Genomic DNA, 26,236 nt, shown 5'->3' with positions numbered 1-26,236 from the left:
TCAGTCCCCTACTACAGAACTTCCCCCAATGGACTTGTCTCTCTCTCTCTCTCTCTCTCTCTCTCTCTCTCTCTCTCTCTCTCTCTCTCTCTCTCTCTCTCTCTCTCTCTCTCTCTCTCTCTCTCTGTCTCTCGCTCTGTCTCTGTTTCTGTCTCTGTCTTCCTGGACCCCCCAGGGGCTCCACAGTCCTGTAAGTGTGTACTGTGGGGCCTGCAGTCGTGCCTTCCCCTGGGTGTGAGCGTGTAGACCCAGAGCCAATCAAGCCCAGGGAGGGTAAGTAAGGTGGGGGTGGCAGCCCCTCTGTGGGAGGCAACCAGGCCTACAGTGGGCAAGGAGGACGGTGAGCGATGGGGGTGGTTGGATTGTGGGGGTGGGGGTGGGGGATTCATCTGGCTACCCTCTCCACTTCTGTTTCTGGGTGATGTGAGCCTATGTGTGCGTGTGTCTTTCGGTTCTCCCTCTGCGCCTGGCAACCAAGGCTGCTGAGCCCCCACGGTTCACACCGGCCTCAACGGAACAGGAAGCGCCAGACTCTAGATGATAACGTTAGCGATGCTACAATAGCTCAGCGTGTGTGTAGCGTCACATGCTGGACGCCTAGATGAAATAGGATCTCTATTTGTAAGCATTAAGGGAAAGTCACGGAAAGCCAAGTAGCTTCCTGTATAAGACGGGTTCTCTCACCTCTCTATGTTCTGACAAATAAAAAACACAGGTTGCACGGTTCTAGCATCCCCTTACATGTACATATTATTCTTCTCTAGCAGCTCAAGGCTTTTTAGTTCGTCATGTCACTCAAATGCTCCAATATTTATAAAGTTGCAATGTTTCATAGCCGTCTTGATATTGATAATTGCACCGTTCTTTTCTTTGCCTCTGTTTCTGTCAGAGGCGTTTGAACAATTTTCACATCCTCCATTGGAACGGGAAATGATACATTCTGTTTATAATAACAAAGACATGGGCCAGTGTCACTTCAATTAATATGTAATTCACCCAACAAAAAAAAAGAGTTTTGTTTTAAATGCTGCCAAATTCTTACGCGGTGAAGCATCATTTCAGTAATGAGAACAAACGGTACTTTCCTGTGAAATCCATATTACATGGCATAACTATGTAATGTTGCCGGCCTTTTATGACATTTTCTTTGCCTGGCTGCAACTCACTCTAGTCTAAGGTATGTTAAGAAGGTGTTTAGGGGGATATTGTATGGGAGCGATGTATTTTACTGTACGTGGAAGAGAATGTCCTTTAATCCTCTTATCTCGTTATGGAATAAAGTGATGATCTGTTCAAAAAAGACAGTGTTTAACGGCTTTGGTGGTGAGGTCTCGTGTAGATGAGCGCTGGTAATTGTTGACGTGGCTAATTAAAGGTTCACACATAGAGTACCTGGCTCACGCAGCGAAGCTCGGGGTGTCGAAACAATGAAGGGGAGAGATTGTGACACGTCATTATGTGGCACAGGAGGGAGAGATCCTTATTTTGCCCTCATTATAATCAACAGGGTTTTAATACTGACTCTACCCCAAAACTCAAAGTGCCCCAATACGTCCTCGCATGCGGAGACAATCACGTCAAGTTAGGTTCATTAAAAAGTGGGGGGGGAAATCTAAACGTCTAACTTCTTGACATCGATGAGGAAATCCGTGACATGAGTCTCAGGCTTTGTAAAGCAGTGAAAAATGTGTAACGGGCATTATTTAAATAAACTATATGCCTCCATTATAGCATATTTACACTTCTACACCAGGGGTTAAACTGTGTGGGAGACAGTATAGGTGACAGCACACAATGGGAATTTCAACTGAAAGGATTCCTGTTGAAGAATATAACAACAGTGGGAAAGTAACCACTGTTAGGACAGTTCCATGGCCTACAAAATCCAATTTACCCCTACTTATAACTTCAAAAACACAATGATTGCGTTTCGTTTTAACAGTGCTCCAGCATGTGTTTCCAGTATCTAGTGGGATAATGTTATTCCAGACATGCCGAAAATGAAACGTCTTGAAGAAGGAGAGTGCTTGTCTTGCTATACTCCCAGATCAAACAAAAGCCAACCGTAAAGTGAATACCGACCAGCATGATATCAAGTCTGTCCCTTGCCATGCCAGATGCAGAGACAATCGAGGGAGAAAGAGGGAGATGGTTGACAGAGAGAGAGAGAGAGAGAGAGAGAGAGAGAGAGAGAGAGAGAGAGAGAGAGAGAGAGAGAGAGAGAGAGAGAGAGAGAGAGAGAAAAGCGTACTAATCCATGTAGCTCTTATGGGCCAGCGTCATACCCCAATCCATGCTGTGAACGCTACAGCCACCCTGGCACATTTCATTGGCCATGTGGCCAAGCAGTCCCCTGGGGATATTTTCGATCCCACCGTGTTGCAGTTACCTTCAGCACAGGTGGCCGAGCTGCCCCCTAAAACCACCCTAATATTACAGCTAAATCCACAGGCCCGGTGGCTGTGGCACAACAACCTTGCCTGGCATTAGGGAAGCAGTCTGTTTAGTGTTTAAAGCCACATGCCAGTTGGTGCATTAGTCTGATTGCGAACTAATCAAAATGGTGGATGTTTCTCTCTTCCCAAAATTTTCCCTGTGATAGGCCTATGATGTTAACATAACACAACACACCTCACATGGAGATCCATTATCCATCCCATAATCCTCCTGGACAAGCTGCACTGAAAAAGAACAGGAGGCTTATGGGTAAATATTGCTGACTGGCACAGGCCCAGATCCTAATAAGTGCAGAATGTAGCTAGTTGGCAACTGGGTGGAAACAGACAGCTAAATCAGAGCACAATCATGACCTATTTTGGTGTGTGTGTGTGTGTGTGTGTGTGTGTGTGTGTGTGTGTGTGTGTGTGTGTGTGTGTGTGTGTGTGTGTGTGTGTGTGTGTGTGTGTGTGTGTGTGTGTGTGTGTGTGTGTGTGTGTGTGTGTGTGTGTGTGTGTGTGTGTGTGTGTGTGTGTGTGTGTGTGGGCAATAGGGACCGATCGCATCTTCTCCAACCCAATCCCAGTCGGCGTCACAGAGTCTGTTCACCCTGGATTTTTTTTCTTTGCCCGCTCTCTCTCCCTCAGTAAAAACAATCAGAAATAAAGCAGCCTGTACTGTATGGGGGTACAGTACTGGTGTACATTATATACATAGGAAATACTGTAACTATGTAGGCACCTCACCTACTGATGTGGTCCACGTTTTCTTTATTTTTCTTCCCCCTCTTTCTCTTCTCCCCCCCCTTCAGAGGCACCTAATTAAGAACCCCGGACTCATTTACATGGACATGCTTGATCTAAATTACACTCCAAACCACACCAAATGAGGATCATCTGTGAATGTGAAATGTTTTTTCCCCCCTCCCCACGTCTGGCAGGGAGAGCCGAGCTAGGCAGGGTCCAGGCAGCTAGGCAGCTCTGGAGGGCACATGTTCAGATGATGAGAGGGATTATGGTTTAACATTCTCCTGAGACCTGGTCCCATATCCTCCTCTATCCCACTACTGCAGACTAACTGGGCAGGACAGAATCACCCACAATTACAGTATCTGACTGAAACTATACTCAGATCTGTACTTTGTCAACATGACAGTAAAAGAGGCAGTTGATGTCTGGGAATATGGCTATTCAAATGACACCCCCACTTTTTTTAATATATTTTTTTTAACCTTTATTTAACTAGGCAAGTCAGTTAAGAACAAATTCTTATTTTCAATGACAGCCTAGGAACTGCCTGTTCAGGGGCAGAAAGACAGATTTTGTACCTTTGTACCTTGTCAGCTCAGGGATTTGAACTTGCAACCTTTCGGTTACTAGTCCAATGCTCTAACCACTAGGCTACGCTGCCGCCCCACTGTTCTGCTGTACAGTAAGCCAGGTTTTGGTTGTAGTCCTTTCTACCCTTAGGTCATACATAATACATACGAACATACACTATTTTACACAGTATATTTAGCTAAAATATTGTATCAATATATTGCTCTCAACACGAAAGAGCGAGACAAGATCATTATTCCAAGATGGCGTAGCAGTCAGATGTCTTTGTACTCGTCCTGTCGTGTCCCATGTATATATATTTGGATGTCTTTTCCTTCGCATATCCTTTTTTATATTTTTCTAAACCTCAACTTCAAATACTCTCCTGCAACCCGCCTCACCAAATGTGGTGTGGATCTGCTTTCTTCTAAAGTTTTCCTTTGCTTCGTTACCGGAAACCCCCAACAGAAGCTAGCCAGCTAACTTGCTACTAGCTAGCAGTCAGCTAACCACTGCTAGCGGTCATCAGCTAACCTTTAGCTCGGAAAACTCTCACCAATTTGCACAACACGATTCAAACCAGAGCATACCGAACCTATTTTCTCTTCATAACCCCGGATTCCCACCGCAAGCTCTGAACCTTTTCACCTGGATCATCGCAGCTAGCTAGCTGCAATCCGAGTGGCTACTACCGGCTAACGTCTCTGTCCCGAAGCAAGCACCAATTAGCCTGGAGCTAGCCCATGCTAGGCCCATCTCCCGGCTAGCTGAAGAGGTCCATCAGCCACTCTACAATACATATTTTGCCAATTGGCTTTTACTGCCGGTACGGAGCACCTTCACGACTGGACTATCGACGTAATCTGCCCGAGGGGGTTATTCAACTGGCTCCTACGTTGCGACGACCCCTGAATGCCCATCGGCTAGCCGCAGACTGCTAGCTAGACTTCTATGATCACTTGGCTACGCATGCCTCTCCCAAATATCAATATGCCTTGTCCATTACTGTTCTGGTTAGTGATTATTGTCTTAGAGCCTCGAGCCAGTTCAATATGGCTTAACCAACCCTTTAGTTCCGCCTCCCACACATGCAGTGACATCAGCTGGTTTAAATGTTTCTAGAGACAATATGTCTCTCATCATCACACAACGCTTTGGTTTACCTCAAATGTATTCACATCCTACCATACCTTTGTCTGTACATTATGCCTTGAATCTATTCTATCGCACCCAGAAACCTGCTCCTTTTACTCTCTGTTCCTAATGTACAAGACGACCAGTTCTTATAGCCTTTAGCCATACCCTCATCCTACTCCTCCTCTGTTCCTTCAGTGATGTAGAGGTTAATCCAGGCCCTACAGTGCCTAGCTCCACTCCTATTCCCCAGGTGCTCTCACTTGTTGACTTCTGTAATCGTATAAGCCTTGGTTACATGCATGTTAACATTAGAAGCCTGTTTATTAGTTTGTTTTATTCACTGCTTTAGCACACTCTGCCAACCCGGATGTCCTAGCCGTGTCTGAATCCTGGTTTAGGAAGACCACCAAAAACCCTGAAATTTCCATCGCTAACTATAACATTAACTGACAAGATAGAACTGCCAAAGGGGGAGGAGTGGCAATCTACTGCGGAGATTTCCTGCAGAGTTCTGTGTTATTATCCAGGTCTGTGCCCAAACAATTTGAGCTTCTACTTTTAAAAATCCACCTTTCCCCATGTCACGTTCTGACCATAGTTCTGTTATTTTATTCTTTGTTTTAGTATGGTCAGGGTGTGAGTTGGGGTGGGCAGTCTATGTTTGTTTTTCTATGTTGGTTTTTGTGTTCGGCCTAGTATGGTTCTCAATCAGAGGCAGTTGTCTCTGATTGAGAATCATACTTAGGTAGCCTGGGTTTCACTGTTGGTTTGTGGGTGTTTGTTTTCCGTGTCAGTGTTTGTCGCCACACGGTACTGTTTCGGTTTTCGTTCGTTCACTTTATTGTTTTGTATTTCAGTGTTCACTTCGTTTCATTAAATTTTACATCATGAACACTTACCACACTGCGCTTTGGTCTGATCCTTCTTCCACCTCTGAATGCCGTTACACCCCAGCTGTGCCCAGGACACCATATGTGAATTGATTGCCCCCCATCTATCTTCAGAGCTCGTGCTGCTAGGTGACCTAAACTGGGAAATGTTTAACACCCCAGCCATCCTACAATCTAAGCTTGATGCCCTCAATCTCACACAAATTATCAATGAACCTACCAGGTACATCCCCAAAGCTGTAAACACGGGCACCCTCATAGATATTCCTAACCAACTTGCCCTCCAAATACACCTGTACACCTGCTGTTTTCAACCAAGATCTCAGCGATCACTGCCTCATTGCCTGCCTCTGTAATGGGTCTGCGGTCAAACGACCACCCCTCATCACAGTCAAACGCTCCCTAAGACCTGGCCCGGGTATACTGTGGGGATATTGACCTCATCCCATCAGTAGAGGATGCCTGATTATTCTTTAAAAGTGCCTTCCTCACCATTTTAAATAAGCGTTCCCCGTTCAAAAAATTTAGAACCAGGAACAGATATAGCCCTTGGTTCGCTCCAGACCTGACTCCCCTTGACAAGCACAAAAACATATCGTGGTGTTCTGCATTGGCATCGAATAGCTGAACTCCAAAAGTTCTGGGACACTGTAGAGTCCATGGAGAATAAGAGCACCTCCTCCCAGCTGCCCACTGCACTGAGGCTCAGAAATATTGTCACCATCGATATATCCACCATAATTGAGAATTTCAATAAGCATTTTTCTATGGCTGGCCATGCTTTCCACCTGGCTACCCCTACCCCGGTCAACTGCCCTGCACCCTCCAAAGCAACTCGCCCAAGCTTCCCCCATTTCTCCTTCACCCAATCCAGGTATCTGATATTCTGAAAGAGCTGCAAAATCTGGACCCCTACAAATCAGCCGGTTTAGACAATCTGGACCCTCTCTTTCTAAAATGATCTGCCGAAATTGTTGCAACCACTATTACTAGCCTGTTCAACCTCTCTTTCGTATTGGATTGAAAATTGGAAATCTGCCGCGATCATCCCCCTCTTAAAAGGGGGAGACACACTAGACCCAAACTGCTACAGACCTATATCTATCCTACCCTGCCTCTCTAAGGTCTTCGAAAGCCAAGTTAACAAACAGATTACCAACCATTTCGAATCCCACCGTACCTTCTCCGCTATGCAATCTGGTTTCAGAGCTGATCATGGGTGCACCTCAGCCACGTTCAAGGTCCTAAACGATATCATAACCACCATCGATAAGAGACATTTCTGTGCAGCCGTATTCATCGACCTGGCCAAGGCTTTCAACTCTGTCAATCACCACATTCTTATCGGTAGACTCAACAGCCATGGTTTCTCAAATGACTGCCTCACCTGGTTCACTAACTACTTCTCTGTGTCAAATCGGAGGGCCTGTTGTCCGGACCTATGGCAGTCTCTACGGGGGTGCCACAGCATTCAATTCTCTGGCCGACTCTCTTCTCTGTATACATCAATGATGTCGCTCTTGCTGCTGGTGATTCTCTGATCCACCTCCACGCTGACGACAGGATTCTGTATACAACTGGCCCTTCTTTGGACACTGTGTTAAATAACCTCCAGACGAGCTTCAATGCCATACAACTCTCCTTCCATGGCCTCCAACTGCTCTTTAATGCAAGTAAAACTAAATGCATGCTCTTCAATCGATCACTGCCCGCATCTGCCCGCCAGTCCAGCATCACTACTCTGGATGGTTCTGACTTATAATATGTGGACAAATACACATAGCTAGGTGTCTGGCTAGACTGTAAACTCTCCTTCCAGACTCACATTAAGCATCTCCAATCCAAAAATTAAATCTAGAAACGGCTTCCTATTTCACAACAAAGCATCCTTCACTCATGCTGCCAAACATACCCTCGTAAAACTGATCGTCCTACCGATCCTCGACTTCGGCGATGTCATTTACAAAATAGCCTCCAACACTCTACTCAACAAATTGAATGCCGTCTATCACAGTGCCATCTGTTTTGTCACCAAAGCCCTATGTACTACCCACCACTGTGACCTGTTGGCTGGCCCTCGCTTCATACTCGTCGCCAAACGCACTGGCTCCAGGTCATCTACAAGTATTTGCTAGGTAAAGCCCGCCTTTTCTCAGCTCACTGGTCACCATAGCAGCACCCACCCGTAGCACGCGCTCCAGCAGGTATATCTCATTGGTCACCCCCCAAAGCCAATTCCTCCTTTGGCCACCTTTCCTTCCAGTTCTCTGCTGCCAATGACTGGAACGAACTGCAAGAATCACTGAAGCTGAAGACTCCTCACTAGCTTTAAGCACCAGCTGTCAGAGCAGCTCACAAATCACTGCACCTGTACATAGCCCATCTGTAAATAGCCAATCCAACTACCTCATCCCAATACTGTATTTATTTATTAATCTTGCTCCTTTGCACCCCAGTATCTCTACTCTACTTATTATTGACTGTTTGTTTATTCCATGTGTAACGCTGTGTGTTTTATGTGTCAAACTGCTTTGCAAAATCTTGGCCAGGATGAAGTTGTAAATGAGAACTTGTTCTCAACTAGTCTACCTGGTTACATAAAGGTGAAATAAATAAATAAATAAAAAAGACAGAGAGAGAGAGAGAGAGAGAGAGAGAGAGAGAGAGAGATGGTTTATCCATTTCACTTGCTTTGGCAATGTAAACATATGTTTCCCATGCGAATACAGCCAATTGAATTGAACTTAGAGAGGGAGAGAGAGAGAGAGAGAGAGAGAGAGAGAGGGAGAGAGAGAGAGGGAGAGAGAGAGAGAGAGAGAGAAATTTTCATTTATTTTCATTTTTGTATTTGACCTATTTGCACAATGTATATAGACATAGTATGACATTTTGAATGCCTTTATTCTTTTGGACTTTTGTGAGTGTATCGTTTACTGTACATTTTGTATGGTTTATTTCTCTTTGGTTTATTAGCTACTTCACTTGCTTTGGCAATGGAAACATGTTTTCCATGCCAATAAAGCCCCTTAAATTTAAATTGAGATAGAGAGAATACGTGAGAGAGAGAACGAGAGAGATAAACTATTTATGTTCTTGCTTATCTAGCTGAACCGTTAAGCACAGCTCTGTGAAGTTTCTTTTTAAAACACTTTGTTGTGGGTTAACTGTACTTTTTAGGGAGGCAGTGCCTTCCCCCCTCTGATCCCCACTATCAAACAACTGTATGTACAGTATATACAGTACCAGTCAAAAGTTTGGACACACCTACTCATTCAATGGTTTTTCTATGAAATAACACATATGGTGTCATGCAATAAACAAAAAAGTGTTAAACAAATCAAAACATATTTTATATTTCAGATTCTTCAAAGTAGCCACTCTTTACATTGATGACAGCTTTGCACAATCTTAGCATTCTCTCAACCAGTTTCACCTGGAATGTTTTTCCAACAGTCTTGAAGGAGTTCCCACATAAGCTGAGCACATGTTGACTGATTTTCCTTCCCTCTGCGATCCAACTCATCCCAAACCATCCCAATTGGGATGAGGTCGAGTGATTGTGGAGGCCAGGTAGTCTGATGCAGCACTCCATCACTCTCCTTCTTGGTCAAATATAGGTGTGTGTAATTGTCTCTCTGAGAAACAAATGATAGTCCCACTAAGCGCAAACCAGATGGCATGGCGTATTGCTGCAGAATGCTGTGGTAGCCATGCTTGTTAAGTGTTCTTGAATTCTAAATAAATTCCTGACAGTCTCAACAGCAAATCAGCCCCACACCATCACACCTCCTCCTCCATGCTTCACGGTGGGAACCACACATGCGGAAATCATCCATTCACCTACTCTGCGTCTCACAAAGACACGGTGGTTGGAACCTAAAATCTCAGGTTTGGACTCATCAGACCAAAGGACAGATTTCTACCAGTCTAATGTTCATTGCTCATGTTTCTTGGCCCAAGCAAGTCTCTTATTCTTACTGGTGTCTTTTAGTCGTGGTTTCTTTGCAGAAATTTGTCCTTCAAGGCCTGATTCACGCAATCTCCTCTGAACAGTTAGGCTGCAATTTCTGAGGCTGGTAACTCTAATTAACTTATCCTCTGCAGCAGAGTTAACTCTGGGTCTTTCTTTCCAGTGGCAGTCCTCATGAGAACCAGTTTCATCTAAGCGCCCAATAGTTTATGTGACTGCCCATGAATAAACTTTCAAAGTTCTTGAAATGTTCCGCATTGACTGACCTTCATGTCTTAAAGTAATGATGGACTGTCATTTCTCTTTGCTTTTTTGAGCTGTTCTTGCCATAATATGGACTTGGTCTTTTACCAAATAGGGCTATCTTCTGTATACCACACCTACCTTGTCACAACACAACATATTGGCTCAAACGCATTAAGAAGGAAAAAAATTATTCAAATAAACTTTTAACAAGGCACACCTGTTAATTGAAATGCATTCCAGGTGACTACCTCATGAAGCATGTTGAGAGAATGCCAAGAGTGTTGAAAGCTGTCATCAAGGCAAAGGGTGGCTACTTTGAAGATTCTAAAATATGAAATATATTTTGCTTTGTTTAACACTTTCTTGGTTACTGCATGATTCCATGTGTTATTTTATAGTTTTGATATCTTCACTGTTATTCTACAATGTAGGAAATAGTAAAAAGTAAACAAAACCCCTTAAATTACTAGGTGTGTTCAAACTTTTGACTGGTACTATACATATCACATATTGTAATGATGTGGTCAAGGAGACCAGGTTGCTTAAGTGTACCTTCACACACCCAGTGTCTATTTATTCTGCTGCTGTGGGAATTTGAGGGAATTAATTTCTGTTTCTCTAAATGCAACACAGTGGCTTAGTTTACCCCATGTGTTAGGATTTTGTTAATCCAACAAACTCAAAGAAATAAGGCAAAGACCGTTCGACAACTGTAGATGTTATCTGAAAGTGATTTTTGTTGCTTCCCTGTGTAACGAATCTCTTCGTCGTTTGAGGAGGAGTAGGAAGGATCGGACCAATATGCAGCGTGGTAAGTGTCCATGTTAATTTATTAGACTGAACACACTAAACAAAATAACAAAGTGAATGGAAGAAACGAAACAGTTCTGTCAGGTTTATACACAAAACAGAAAACAACTACCCACAAATCAGAGTGGGAAAACAGGCTACCTAAGTATGGTTCTCGATTGACAGCTGCCTCTGATTGGGAACCATACCAGGCCAAACACATAGAAATATAAACACAAGAACAAAACATAGAATGCCCACCCCAACTCATGCCCTGACCAACCTAAAATAGAAACATACAAAAGGAACTAAGGTGACACCCTAGTCCTCCCGATTTCCCTATGATTGCCATATTCTCCATAAATGCGAGTCCTGGAACCCAACAAATACATTGGACTTTGGTAAAGTATGAGAACATTCTGAAAGAGGATTACAGTTGTTTGGTCTACATAGCCTACATCTGTCAGATAAATGAGTGCAAGAGGCCTGGCTATCCTATTGTATGTGGTTGTTGCCTGTCCTTCTTTGGTATAGGGCAAACCCTATAATTAGATATAATGCATGAGATCTGGTCCTTGTCTCTCTGCTTTTTGAGCAACACATTAGCACTGCATGAATCAGCCTAAATCACGTGGGTTACTCTATTATCATAGCACTACTATTCATATATCTTCAGGGTGTGCCACTGCATGATTTCTAATTGAGCGCCACCCAATTTGGTCATTAGTTAATAGCTACATAACGTAACTCGGGGAAATGGGCAAATATTGAAGGGGTGGAGTTAATTGTGTTGCATTTTATATTATATTGCATTTCAAAAGGGGTTATTGTGTGTATAATAAGCTTTAGATTTTTCGAACAGAAGTGTCCAAAGTCAAAGATATTATATATTAATATTCTGATGAGAAATAATGGTTCAGTCCTTTTTAAGCAGCCCTTTGATCCCTGTAACATGTCTGGTAGTAATGTTTCCACGACGACTGGAGCCTATATGAAGCTTATACAGAGCAATGGGGCATGGGGTACCTACCTTCCTATATCCTGTTGTTCTCTGGTCAAAACAAGATGCTAATTAATTACCATTGGCATCTTTAGCAAATGCATGTCAGTTCCTGTTTGGGTTTTCAATCAGTTATCTGATCCAGCAGAATGTTAAGAGGACACCACTGGGTATTCTGGCCACTGGTTGGTCGTTACTAGTCGCCACACCATACAGACGGGTTGTGTTTTTACCATACATTGGTTTCATTACCTTGGGTTCGAAGCACCATGCAGTTTTAAATCATGAGATTTCCTTTGCCATGTGTATTGACTTCATTGCCACAATCAATGCAGTATTGTTGCTATCAAAATAGATAACTCTGAAGAAAAATATGATGAGGCCAAGGTGGCAGTTAAATAAAATGAATAAAAACACAAGGACATAGAGGTATTGTAAAAGTTCTGGCTATGTAGGCCTACCAATGATGCATATACTGTATGTATGTCTATGGTTGGTGCATCTACAAAAAAATGCATGTAGTCTACCATTTTATATCCTGTTTATAACCAAGGCTGTTCCACCTCTGAATAACTTCATCAGGAGGGTAATGGCAGAGTGTACACTGTCATTAGACAGGGATAATAAGTACAAGGTCAGGAGATTTCAGAATTATCCAGCCTTTTCCCTGCAGTTCTGTCAGATTCATAAAGTTGTGTTCTAGTGCTGGTTCACATTAATCAGCATTTTAATTGCCACTTACCTCATATTGTGTGGGGAATAAGGCCAATTTCCCTGAGTCTTCTCTTTAAGTAAAATGAACCAGGTCTTTCAGAGAGAGAGAGAGAGAGTGGGAGAGAGTGAGAGAGAGAACGAGAGAGAGAGAGAGAGAGTGGGAGAGAGCGAGAGAGAGAGCGAGAGAGAGAACGAGAGAGAGAGAGAGAGAACGAGAGTGGGAGAGAGCGAGAGAGAGAACGAGAGAGAGAGAGAGAGAGAGAGAGAGAACGAGAGAGAGAGAACGAGAGAGAGAGAGAGAGAGAGAGAGAGAGAGAGAGAGAGAGAGAGAGAGAGAGAGAGAGAGAGAGAGAGAGAGAGAGAGAGAGAGAGATACTTTATCAATATACATTTTTTTATATGTATTATTATTATAATTATAATAATAATTATTATTATTATTATAGTAGTTGTAGTAGTCGTAGTAGTAGCAGTCGTAGTAGTAGTCGTCATAGCAGTAGTAGCAGTCATAGTAGTAGTAGAAGTAGTAGTACTAGTAGTAGTAGTAGTAGTAGTAGCAGTAGTAGTAGTAGTATTATTAGTAGTACTAGAAGTCATCGTCATTGTCATCGTACTAGTAGTATTACATTTTATATTATTATTTGACATTCTCATTCAACATACAGTTAGCTACATTATGTTAAGAATGATTTGGTTTGAGTTTCCAGTACTGGAATATAAGGATGTACATAAAAGCATGTTCTTTAACTTTACCCGTCTGCATTCTGAGGACTGTAATTACTCTCAGTCAAGGTGATTCATGGACATTACTTAATACATTTCCTGTAATTAAGTGTCCACCTGCAACTAGACTGGAATCAATTACCGTTTGTTGACATCATTTCCTCTAGGTATTAATGAGGTATTAGCAGTGGAGTTTCACGTTGAAAGTTGTCATGTTACCCACCTTGAGGTGCTTACCTTGCTGTTTTCCCTCCCCTCTGAGAATGTTTTACCTTAACAGTTCAAGGTCAGAAAGCAGAAAACGTTTGACCTCTGTCAAGTATTGAGAAAAACTTTTGTTATTGACCAAATACTTATTTTCCACCATAATTTGCAAATAAATTCATAAAAAAATCCTACAATGTGATTTTCTGGATTTTTTTTTTCTCATCAGTTACCACAGCACTGTCAATAAGCAAGACATATTTGGGCTGGAACTGAGTAAGTCACATCATTTACAATATTCCCCCTTTGCAATACATGATGGCCAAAAACACAAATCCAAAAGTTGACCCATATCCACTTGATTCCGATAACATCTGTGTCATAACTGTGGGAGTATGACTTAAACTACCGTGTTCAGGTAATCATCTTGAATCTTTTGCCATGTCTTCCTTTGATGGGCAGTTTCATCAATTACAATTAAAAGCTGTGTCTCAACGCCCAGCTGTTCAGCTGCTTAAATAAACACGCATTCTCCTGAAAGCAGATGACTCATTAGAAACAGCAGGAGATGACCTTTTCGTAAAGATGGTGACACGAGTGGAAGGTCAGTGTCACCACTAAATGGCAGACCCCTAAGTGAATGTCAATCTCATGTATTATTGTTGTGCCGCTTCGCTGTCGTCGTGAAATTAAATATTACGCAAGAATGAATTCGGTCATTAAATCAAATCTGTTAGCCGTCTGCATCCGTAAGACAGGTTAGGACAACATTTTCACACTGAAGTTACATGCATATCTTCTTATTCTCCTTGAGCCATTTTGATGAATTAATAGGATTCATATACAGATTATATTTGCTTCAGTCTTTGAGAACTCTCAGAATAATAGTATGCATTACGTTTTTTTTCTCCATTGTGCACCACAACAAAGGCAATAGGGGCTCTAGTTCCAAAAAGTTGGATACCAGTATGTACAGAGGGGGCTGACTGGTCTATGTTTAAGAATTGACTTGATCCTGCTTTAATGAAGATCGTTTGTCCCGGTCTTGACAGCTTTGGACCAGAGCCTCCCACCACAGGCCGCATCCCAAAATGGCACCCTCAAAAGTAGTGCACTATGAAGGGAATAGGGTGCCATTTGGGAAGGAGCCACCGTCTTTCCGTCTTGTTTCAATGCTACAGTTCTAATGGCTTGGTTCACTCCAGACCTGACTGCCCTCGACCAGCACAAAAACATCCTGTGGCGGACTGCAATAGCATCGAATAGCCCCCGTGATATGCAACTGTTCAGGGAAGTCAGGAACCAATACACGCAGTCAGTCAGGAAAGCTAAGGCCAGCTTCTTCAGGCAGAAGTTTGCATCCTGTAGCTCCAACTCCAAAAAGTTCTGGGACACTGTGAAGTCCATGGAGAACAAGAGCACCTCCTCCCAGCTGCCCACTGCACTGAGGCTAGGAAACACGGTCTCCACCGATAAATCCATGATTATCGAAAACTTCAATAAGCACTTCTCAACGGCTGGCCATGCCTTCCGCCTGGCTACTCCAACCTCGGCCAACAGCTCCGCCCCCCGTAGTTCCTCACCCAAGCCTCTCCAGGTTCTCCTTTACCCAAATCCAGATAGCAGATGTTCTGAAAGAGCTGCAAAACCTGGACCCGTACAAATCAGCTGGGCTTGACAATCTGGACCCGCTATTTCTGAAACTATCTGCCGCCATTGTCGCAACCCCTATTACCAGCCTGTTCAACCTCTCTTTCATATCGTCTGAGATCCCCAAGGATTGAAAGCTGCCGCAGTCATCCCCCTCTTCAAAGGGGAGACACCCTGGACCCAAACTGCTATAGACCTATATCCATCCTGCCCTGCCTATCTAAGGTCTTCGAAAGCCAAGTCAACAAACAGGTCACTGACCATCTCGAATCCCACCGTACCTTCTCCGCTGTGCAATCTGGTTTCCGAGCCGGTCACGGGTGCACCTCAGCCACACTCAAGGTACTAAATGATATCATAACCGCCATCGATAAAAGACAGTACTGTGCAGCCGTCTTCATCGACCTCGCCAAGGCTTTCGACTCTGTCAATCACCAAATTCTTATCGGCAGACTCAACAGCCTCGGTTTTTCGGATGACTGCCTTGCCTGGTTCACCAATTACTTTGCAGACAGAGTTCAGTGTGTCAAATCAGAGGGCATGCTGTCCGGTCCTCTGGCAGTCTCTATGGGGGTGCCACAGGGTTCAATTCTCGGGCCGACTCTTTTCTCTGTATATATCAATGATGTTGCTCTTGCTGCGGGCGATTCCCTGATCCACCTCTACGCAGACGACACCATTCTATATACTTTCGGCCCGTCATTGGACACTGTGCTATCCAACCTCCAAACGAGCTTCAATGCCATACAGCACTCCTTCCGTGGCCTCCAACTGCTCTTAAACGCGAGTAAAACCAAATGCATGCTTTTCAACCGATCGCTGCCTGCACCCGCATGCCCGACTAGCATCACCACCCTGGATGGTTCCAACCTTGAATATGTGGACATCTATAAGTACCTAGGTGTCTGGCTAGACTGCAAACTCTCCTTCCAGACTCACATCAAACATCTCCAATCAAAAATCAAATCCAGAGTCGGCTTTCTATTCCGCAACAAAGCCTCCTTCACTCACGCTGCCAAGCTTACCCTAGTAAAACTGACTATTCTACCGATCCTCGACTTCGGCGATGTCATCTACAAAATGGCTTCCAACACTCTACTCAGCAAACTGGATGCAGTCTATCACAGTGCCATCCGTTTTGTCACTAAAGCACCTTATACCACCCACCACTGCGACTTGTATGCTCTAGTCGGCTGGCCCTCACTACATATTCGTCGCCAGACCCACTGGCTCCAGGTCATCTACAAGTCCATGCTAGGTAAAGCTCCGCCTTATCTCAGTTCACTGGTCACGATGGCAACACCCATCCGTAGCACGCGCTCCAGCAGGTGTATCTCACTGATCATCCCTAAAGCCAACACCTCATTTGGCCGCCTTTCGTTCCAGTACTCTGCTGCCTGTGACTGGAACGAATTGCAAAATCGCTGAAGTTGGAGACTTTTATCTCCCTCTCCAACTTCAAACATCAGCTATCCGAGCAGCTAACCGATCGCTGCAGCTGTACATAGTCTATAGGTAAATAGCTCACCCTTTTTCACCTACCTCATTCCCATACTGTTTTTATACTGTTTTTATTTATTTACTTTTCTGCTCTTTTGCACACCAATATCTCTACCTGTACATGCCCATCTGATCATTTATCACTCCAGTGTTAATCTGCAAAATTGTATTATTCGCCTACCTCCTCATGCCTTTTGCACACATTGTATATAGACTGCCCATTTTTTTCTACTGTGTTATTGACTTGCTAATTGTTTACTCCATGTGTAACTCTGTGTTGTCTGTTCACACTGCTATGCTTTATCTTGGCCAGGTCGCAGTTGCAAATGAGAACTTGTTCTCAACTAGCCTACCTGGTTAAATAAAGGTGAAATAAAAAAAAAAAAAAAACATGCTGGCACCCCTGACAGGAGAATCCCCCAGTATTGACAGTCATTGTCTTCCAGCCTAACCTCAGCTAACTCTAGAATCAGAACTATTTCAAAGCATTTTTGAGGGCTGGAAGCGTCTCTTACTAACTACTGCAAGGCCAGGCATATTATATATAATAATAACACATACAGTATGTTACCTTGAAAGCTATAGTGCCACACCATCAAGAAAGCTTCAGTGATACAATCGCTGACCGAAAAAACTGAGCGATTTCACCTTTCGACATATTGCATGCGGACTACAGACCAGTTAACCATTTGAATATGGTCACCAATAAGACCATTTGCATTTTACACACAATGTATGCTGTGCCTACCACCTTACACACTTTTCATTTGGTCACAACACCAGGAGTCACCCTGAACTTTTCTAGTCGCCAATAGTGATGTCATTCGAAGTAGAACTCGGAAGAGGAGGAGATGTGCCTCAACAAGTGGAGGCAGAAATCCATTTGCACAGCACACCTCCTTACTCTTACTTAGATTGCCTATTCACTTGTTTATGCGGAACTGTGCCCGAAACCACCTGCAAAGATAGCAGTTAAAGTGCTAAGCATTTTAAGCAATTTCCTAGGGCCTTTTGAGGTTGAATATCCCAGATCCAGGATGAATTCACCAATGGCTGCTCGACTGTTTCAGCACTCATCAGAAAGAAGTGATGGTGTGAGATGTAGACTTGTGTTTCCACTGTTTTACTGTTAGAGGCGTACATGCCCTGGCAAGAACAGTCTTCCATGCATTTCTTAGAATTCTGGAGGGGAAATCAGCTCAACAACGGCTGGAATAAAAGTATGGCCCAGGTTAATACAAAATGATGTCAGTATGAATTTCAGCATCCAATCACTTGAACTGAAGCAGTTGAACACTACAAGTGGGGAGTAGCCAAATATGGACACATCTTTTCGGAGACATAAAGGTAATCCTTCACCTCAATGTGAAGTAACAGTAGGTCTGTGCAGTCCGCACAGAACAGACAGCATTTGTAGTTTAGTTTTCCAAATTCAGAAAAAACACGTTTTCAGAATGAGCGGCTGCTAACTATTTGAACTGAATCAGCATATATAGACCAACAGGTAATATGTGTATATTACACCTTGCTAAATAGATATTGGCCTCTAATGAACATGATAACTCTACACGGCCTCTATTCACCGCCACTTAATTGGCTGAAAAGTAAGAACTGCAAACAAGACTGAGTCAGCACACACTACCTAGATGTCATTTAGTTTGCTCTGGGTCAACAGCTTCCAGCCATCTAACATAGCGGTCCTCACTGGCAACACTGTCAAAGAACTGATAGCATGAGGGGAGAACGGGGACTATATAAGTAATATGTAAGTAAATATTGAACATATAAGTAAACATACTGTATCATAAAGTGAACATAATCACACCCCTAATAACACTTGCGGTAGTGTTTTCTATTGAACTCAGTGTGGTTATATTAGGGGATACATGATTATGTTATCATTCGTTTATCAGAGAATTTATTTCTGACAATTAAACCATTAGGATGTTCATTTGTGATTACGGATGAATGAGTTGATTAGAGGAGTTAAATGTGTACAGAGAGGTTGGACTGTGTTCAGTAAATATTGCTCAAAGGCAGGACATCATATCATATCAGTGGATTGTTCACTTTAATTAATCCTGAAACCTCTCAAAATCCCCCCCGGGATTCATTATCCCAACCAAAATCTGCATTCTTAATGATTTTAATTTAGGATAATGTTTGTGGAAATTGCAAATTATAAAAAATTTCAGAGCAATTATTTATTTGTTAAAATGTAAATTAAACATAATAGAAAGACAAGGAAGTGTTTTCCCCTAACACTTGAAAGGTAGAGCGAGGTACCATACTTAAAATGAAAGCAATTTGCCACATAAGAAATGCTTTATAACTGATTGCCTTGACTAAAACTTCAATGAGATCTTGTACCATTGTAAAGACATTCTCATCCAGCATATCAAATGGCGGAGGAGGGGTACTGCTCCCCCCTATTTTTAAAAAATGTAACAAACAAGCCCCCATCAAAGATATAATTAATGCTACTAGGCCAAAACTAAAACAGTCCATCATGGTAGAGATGACTGGGAGAGACAGAAGTATGGTCTTTGTAGTCTCATCATGATCACAAAACCTGTTTGGAATCTCTGTATTGCTATGGGACTTTGTTGTAGAACTACCGAGGCATCCAGGGTCACATGCAATTAAAACTGGGCCAGCACTTGGTCTTTTTAAAAGCTAACCATAATAGACCTATACAGTACATAGACCACCTACGTTTAAGAGTTTAAATATACCACGTTGGATTATTCTCTAGAGAGAAAAAACATGTCTGAATCACTTTAATGGCTATATTTGCGTGGCCTAAGAAAAACAATCACTATCAGCGCAATATTTGCCATCATTTTCTGTAGGAATATGCTTTATTCACTCATATTATGCTTCCTGATGTGATAATACCCAAAACGCAATGATCCTCTTATGGAAAACAAATTAACTCAGAACACGAGAAAATACCAAAAGAACAAAGTGCAGGAAAGAAATGACAATCGAAACAGTCCCTCCCGTATGGTGCAAACACAGAAACGAAAAACAACTACCCACAACTCAAGGGTGAAACCAGGCTGCCTAAGTATGGTTCTCGATCAGAGACAACGATTGACAGCTGCCTCTGATTGGGAACCATACCAGGCCAAACACATAGAAATACAAACATAGAACAAAACATAGAATGCCCAACCCAACTCACGCCCTGACCAACCTAAAATAGAGACATGAAAAAAGGAACTGAGGTCAGGATGTGACAAATGTTCACTACAAACAAAATGGCAGAGACGGAGCCTTGTGCAGGGTGGACAGGACAGGGGGCAGTGGGGCAGGTGACAAGGGTGGGGTTGTAGGGGTGGCATGACAGAGGCAGAGGGGCTGTGGGGAGCTTGAGTTCAGTTCAGGGGCCTTTTCCAAGTGCCCTAATCAGACAGAGGGGATGAAAAGGCTGATTTTCAGGGAATTAGCATGATAAGCGAGAACATAAAATCAATCCCCATCCTTGTGAGGCCTCCTCTGATTGCTTTGAACTGTCAAAAAATGGCAGAATCAAATCGAAAGTGCTTGAGGTTACGGGAGTGATTTGTTCAAGAAGAGATCGCTAGAGCAATTGACACAGCTCTTGAGACAATAATTAGGTTATCAAAGAGAAAACAGTTCAAGTACCACAGGGGTGAAAGCCTATTTGTTTTGGATTTTCATACACACAGAGATACACCTCTGTTTTAAAGTCTCCATTTTGTATATAGTCGAGGATTAAGTCAAGTCTGGCATTGCCTCCTTATCATCTGAAAGTTTGTTGCCTCTGTGTGCAACACTTGCTTATTAAACTAGCGGCAGGAGATCGAGGGTCAATTTCCTTCTCATATACTGATTTATAACTCAACATGTGCTCTTTAACGTTACAATGTGATGGACAGGAAATACACTGCATTGATTTACTAAATCCACGTCTGTCCATGGGGATTATGTATTATTGTATGCAAAACGTAAGCATGAAATGCTAGTCATTTGTTTCATTGAGGTATTCAATTAATGCTCCGCGATGGTTGTTGTTGCTGTTGTTGCTCTGGTTGTTGTTGTTGTTGTTGTTGTCGTGGCAATGAGAATTAGCGGAATTGTCATTCGCTCCACAGCCTACCTCAGTTTCTACCAGCTACCAATCACTCTCAGGGGCTATGCTGGTGCCTGATGCTGGCCTAGATTACCTATCATATCATCATGTGAACTGGGATTAGGGATTAGCATGGTCTATGTGTGTATCCCAAATGGCATCCCATCCCCTATATGGTGCACTACTTTTGACCAGAGCCCCGTGTAGTGAATACGGTGCCGTTTGGGACGCACCCTTATGAGCCTCCTGCAGGTCAGAGAGGACTGAGGAGAGGCATCAGGAAAAGGGCTGACGCAGGCTGCAGCCTAGTGGCAAGGCATCAGCCTAACAGATAACTGAAGAGAATTTACAGTCAGGCCACAACACGTCTTCTGATCTCTCCAGTAGACATTGACATGCAGCGTGGAGAGTAACATTGTTTTACACAGGGGATAGATTCCAGACCTCACTGCGAGAGGTGCTATTTGAGGGATCTTTTCTGTTCTTGTTCGCTACATGTGAATCACAAACTCATAGAAAACAACAGGGAGCATCTGTGTACGTTGTGTTCAGTCAAATCAACTTTGTTGGAACGGGCCTTGACAATGGTCTCGCACATCGGATTTCTGAAAAGCAAGTGTGATCAGCGATCTAATTTTGGGGGTAGTGGCACAGTATCCGAGAGCCATTCAAGACAAAAGCAGCAAGATGATGTGCTCCTACCAATTTACACTGTTTGTTTCAGCATCATATGACCACCCGAGCCATGGCAAACCCTTACTTCAGCAGACAAAAATGCTAACAGTAGATGAATTAAAGGTTACGACGGTATATGATGAATGTGACACCAAAACAAATTACCGCGGGAAAAAGACTAATGAAGACTTTTGCTGGGAGCCAGAGGCCAGTCAATAATTAGAGGTGCAGTAGTCACACTGTCTTGATGTTTTCTGTTTCTGTGGGCTTGGCCATTTCTACTCTTTAATTGCCCAGGTTGGTTTACTGTTTTAGATATATGTCACTATTACACAACTGTGTTTGTTAAATGTCACTTCTTACACTACTGTTTGCTATACTGCACAAGTCACTTTTCACAACTCGACACAACCAAAATGAATGCATCAAAAAACGGCTATATATTTGAAATGAGGGCCGTCAGTAAGCGTTGGTTCTTTGACTCAGTAAGACACATTCTAACAAGTTTTAAGTTGACTTTTCTCTTTCGTTTTATATTTAACATATTATGTTTACTTGGAGTTATGCATAAAGGGAGTTTTCTTTGATCCCTCAGAAAAAGTCCCAACCGTGCGCTAAAATGCTACGAGTGGTTGACAGTCGGTGCTTATTGGTTGTTTGCGAGAAGGGAGAAATAATCACACAAATAAGACATCAAAGATAGATTGAGAATTAAAATATGCAGTTGAAAATTATTCAGATTGCTTTGGGATGGAAGAGAGAAAGATATTCCCTAGAAGTGTCCAACTGGATAAGATCAAAACTCAGAACACCGATAGCTACAAACAGGCATGAACTGAGGGGAGGGTGGGTGGGTGTGGGGGAGGGGGGGGGGCAGCACTTGTATAAAATATCTAAGCTTTTGTTTTGGGGCCTTGGCATGCCAATACTGCCATGTTGTACTTGAGGGAAGCCCTGCTTTGTTCACTGACATGTACCTTGCCAATATGTCCCCTAACGATACAGACTCCTGTCATGGCACGAGAAGCTCATCCCCAGTACATGGCTGTCCCTCCCTGCATGACAAAATGACCCGTCCAACAAAAACATGCCCAATGCGTCATACATTTGCACCATTCCAACCTTTCTGCAGGTACGCTGCATGATCGCTTGCCACCATCGCTCCGGGATGCATCAATCCCATGCGTCACGGAACATGTATCCAGCATGGAAATGTAGACAATCCCAAACCTGACATTCTACCGACTAGAGACAGGCCATAGGCCATTGGAGTTACTACACTAGCTGAGAAGTATGGCCGGCAAGGAAAGAAGTTCATCCATAATGTTGAGGGATTATTTCTCTTCAGAAACATTTGAGCATAGCTTTGTGTCTTCAAAAACAAAAAAACAAGTGGAAACGAAGAGGGGGAAGAAAGGTTTAGAGATGGAGAAGAAAGATTCATTTTTTTGTCTAATGCTCTTGTTAAGTGCCACAGAGAGGCAAGATTCAAGGCACGGCCCATCTTGCCTAATTAACACTTTGAAAGATAAAAGCAGTTTATTAAATCAATCAGGATGATGGTTGTTTGTGAATCCCAGCAGATAAGGCTATTTGCATATTAACGTTGCAATTCAAACCTACATTTGAGGATCTTCTGAGATTGTGGCCAGCTTCAATGTAAATATTTTCCTGACTACTGTACGTGCTTTAAAGTTTCATTGCTTGGTGGATTCTCTGGTGGATTTTTACTCATAAAAAAATTCATAGACAGATTAAAAGCAAACGGATAAATAGATAAACAAACACATAAACAAATACCAATAGGAGGATACTGGGGAAGTCGTACTTCAAATTTGAGGCAAAAATAAAGCAAAAAGAATCTGGTTCTTAATTGATTATCAGATATTCCCAACACAAAACGTGGTCTCAAATTAATATGAAAGGGGACAAACACGACTGAGTGAACAAAATAAGTGCCCTTGAGTTGGCGGCCAAATTGTTAAGTGAGTGTTTAAAATTTACCTGCCAACATTCAGTTCAGCTCCCACCAGTGAGCTGGAAGCATGGTGCATGACGAGGAAGATGATATCGGAGAATAAACGCTGGGTTATGAGGGGTTGTGTTATAATTAGTTGCCAATGAATTGTAGAGGGTTCTCATGGATAAGACTGAGGGTACGTCCTCACACACTATTCCCTACACTGTAGAGTGCACTACTTTTGACTAGAGGCCTATGGGCCCTGGTCAAAGGTAGTGCACTATATAGGGGATAGGGTGTCATTTGGGACACAGCCTGAGGATGAGGGTGGCTCCATAGGGTGGCTCTGACACGTTAGGGCAAGTTGTAGGCAACAATAAGAGACAAAGTTCTGAACACAATGGTCAGTGGACTTATCATTTACATTTACATTTAAGTCATTTAGCAGACGCTCTTATCCAGAGCGACTTACAAATTGGTGCAGCAAATATAGCAAATGGCTTCTCTACATTAGAATCCTAAAGTATAACTTGTGCATCATTGTTTTTTAATTTGAATTTATCATGTTCGGGATCAACGTCGGGAGAACTATATTGAGAGGATGCAAATGGATACATACCGTAGCATTGTCAATTTGATTTCAAACGATCCACAACATCAGTGCTGTGTTGAGAGACGTGTGCCCTAAAGGCACTTTATAGTTCGACAATTTTTCATAGATCGTCATTTGCACGAGAAAGGCCTATTTATGTAAGATGATTTTTACAATAACAGTGAACATGGCTTTAAATCAAACAAACCATCATTATCCAAAATGTATTTTAATTTTCAAGATGGATATTTGTATGGTTTTGACAGCAGGGTGTTGACTGACATTGTCCTTCATTTCTGTACATTTAAATGGATACTCTGCAAGTGGTGAACTTCAAAACTGAAATGTTTTATCCTAGCCTGGCAATGTAGCCTAAACAATTAACTTTTAAGTTGAGGCTTCCCCTAAATGTATATTATATTTAATCATTCAGTTCTTTCGATTGTTCACATGTTTTCATTCATTCACAGCACTTTGCACCATATTGACAAAAGGTCACAGTGAATTATGAACTGGTTATTTCATTATGAAATTACTAAACCACACAGGCCAGATGATAATTGTCTCAAAAGATCCTTAGATAATAATGATGGTCTTTTGATAAAGAATGATCATTTTATCTGTACGCTCTACATCACACAGAGACTAGATGGGAGACAGTGTACATGGACACAGAGAGTAAACATATTACATCAACCACAAGCAGGATATTGTTGGATTTAACTGTCGGTTTCTACTAATGTTTTAATTGGATGTGAAGTTACCATTAAGGGATGGTGTTTGCATTCCTCGCCATGCGTCACACCCTTTACTATGGGTGTTGTTCATCGGTTGGGTTGTGGAGGGTGAATCACTCTTAACCACATGTTTTTTTCCACAACCTTGATCTAAAGGGGAAACAATGTGCAAATGCTTTTACATTTCTTACCACATTTCTTACCCTGTCTTGAATAAACATTAGATATTCGGGATGCCCTAAAAAGGCTTGGCCAATGTTCTATCTAATGGCATTAGAATATGCTTCCAGGTGGTACCTCCATTTGTTATGAACAAGCTCTCAGTACTGCCCTTACATTGAGAGAGAAGTAGAAGGTCTAAACTAAACCATTTAGATGTGTGGCTAGAACGAGATGTTGGCCTTGCTCAAAGGCATTACAACCGTGATGCATCATGGGTCAATTGTGACAGGTGAATCAAGTGCAATTGAGAAGGCTGGGCTTTTCACAGATTTCCTTGTGCAAGTCATGGACGACGGCATTGTGTTTAATTTGTATTTAACTAGGCAAGTCAGTTAAGAACAAATTCTTATTTTACAATGACGGCCTACCACAGCCAAACCCTCCCCTAACCCGGGCGACACTGGGCCAATTGTGCGCCGCCCTTTGGGACTCTCGATCACAGCCGGTTGTGATACAGCCCAGGATTGAACCAGGGTCTGAAGTGACGCCTCTAGCGCTGAGATGCGGTGCCTTAGACCGCTGTACCACTTGGGAGCCCAAACATTTTTGTGGATAACACAAAAGTAAGTGAATATTATTGATTTGTTTAGTCAAGCTAGTGTTATGGAAATTCAGCTAGCAAAGTAGCTAGAGCTAGCAAGCTCACTCTGGGTACTCTATGGCATAAGCTAGTTAGCTAGCTGCTGGTAGCTTCGAAATTATCCAGGCCAAAAAAGATTGGCAACAAAACTCCAGCAAACAGAGACATCTATAAAACCATGACAAGTACACCTGTGTCTATGATGTCCAGATGATTGTTTATGCAGCAAGGAAAAAGGCAACTTCATCGACAGGAGAGAGGTGATTGCTAATAGGTAATGGGTCACTATAGCTAACCGACTCGATAGCCAGACTTGGTTTATGTTTTCATTTATGTCAGGTTTTGGTGCTGTTTTTAGCTAGATTATTTCAGTATTTAATTGTTTTTCACTCATGAAGCCTACTAATTTGTAAAGCCAATCTGGTCTGAAGATTGAGACAGATTGTGAGGGGAGTCTCATATCAAAATAAAGTACAAAATCTCCTCTTTAAAAAATTTAACTTATAATTTACATTTTTGTGATTCACTTCTGTTGTAGACAGAGAAAAAAAAGCTTTATTTTAGACAAAAACTCAGTAGGTCAATTGTACACTTTGTTATCACAAATTGAAAACTCTTGTTGGATTACAGTAGGCCTATATAGCACACAGAGGCTTTCCAGATGGAATATGGGATCAAGTACTTTTCTAGCAAATCAGATTTTTTACCATAATATGCTACATGGACAAAAGTATGTGGACACACCTTCAAATTAGTGGATTTGGCTATTTCAGCCACACTCGTTGCTGTCAGC

The sequence above is a fragment of the Oncorhynchus keta genome, chromosome 37 (genome assembly GCF_023373465.1).
Source record: "Oncorhynchus keta strain PuntledgeMale-10-30-2019 chromosome 37, Oket_V2, whole genome shotgun sequence".
NCBI classification, from domain to species: Eukaryota; Metazoa; Chordata; class Actinopteri; order Salmoniformes; family Salmonidae; genus Oncorhynchus; species Oncorhynchus keta.
Note: the sequence above shows the minus strand (reverse complement) of the source record.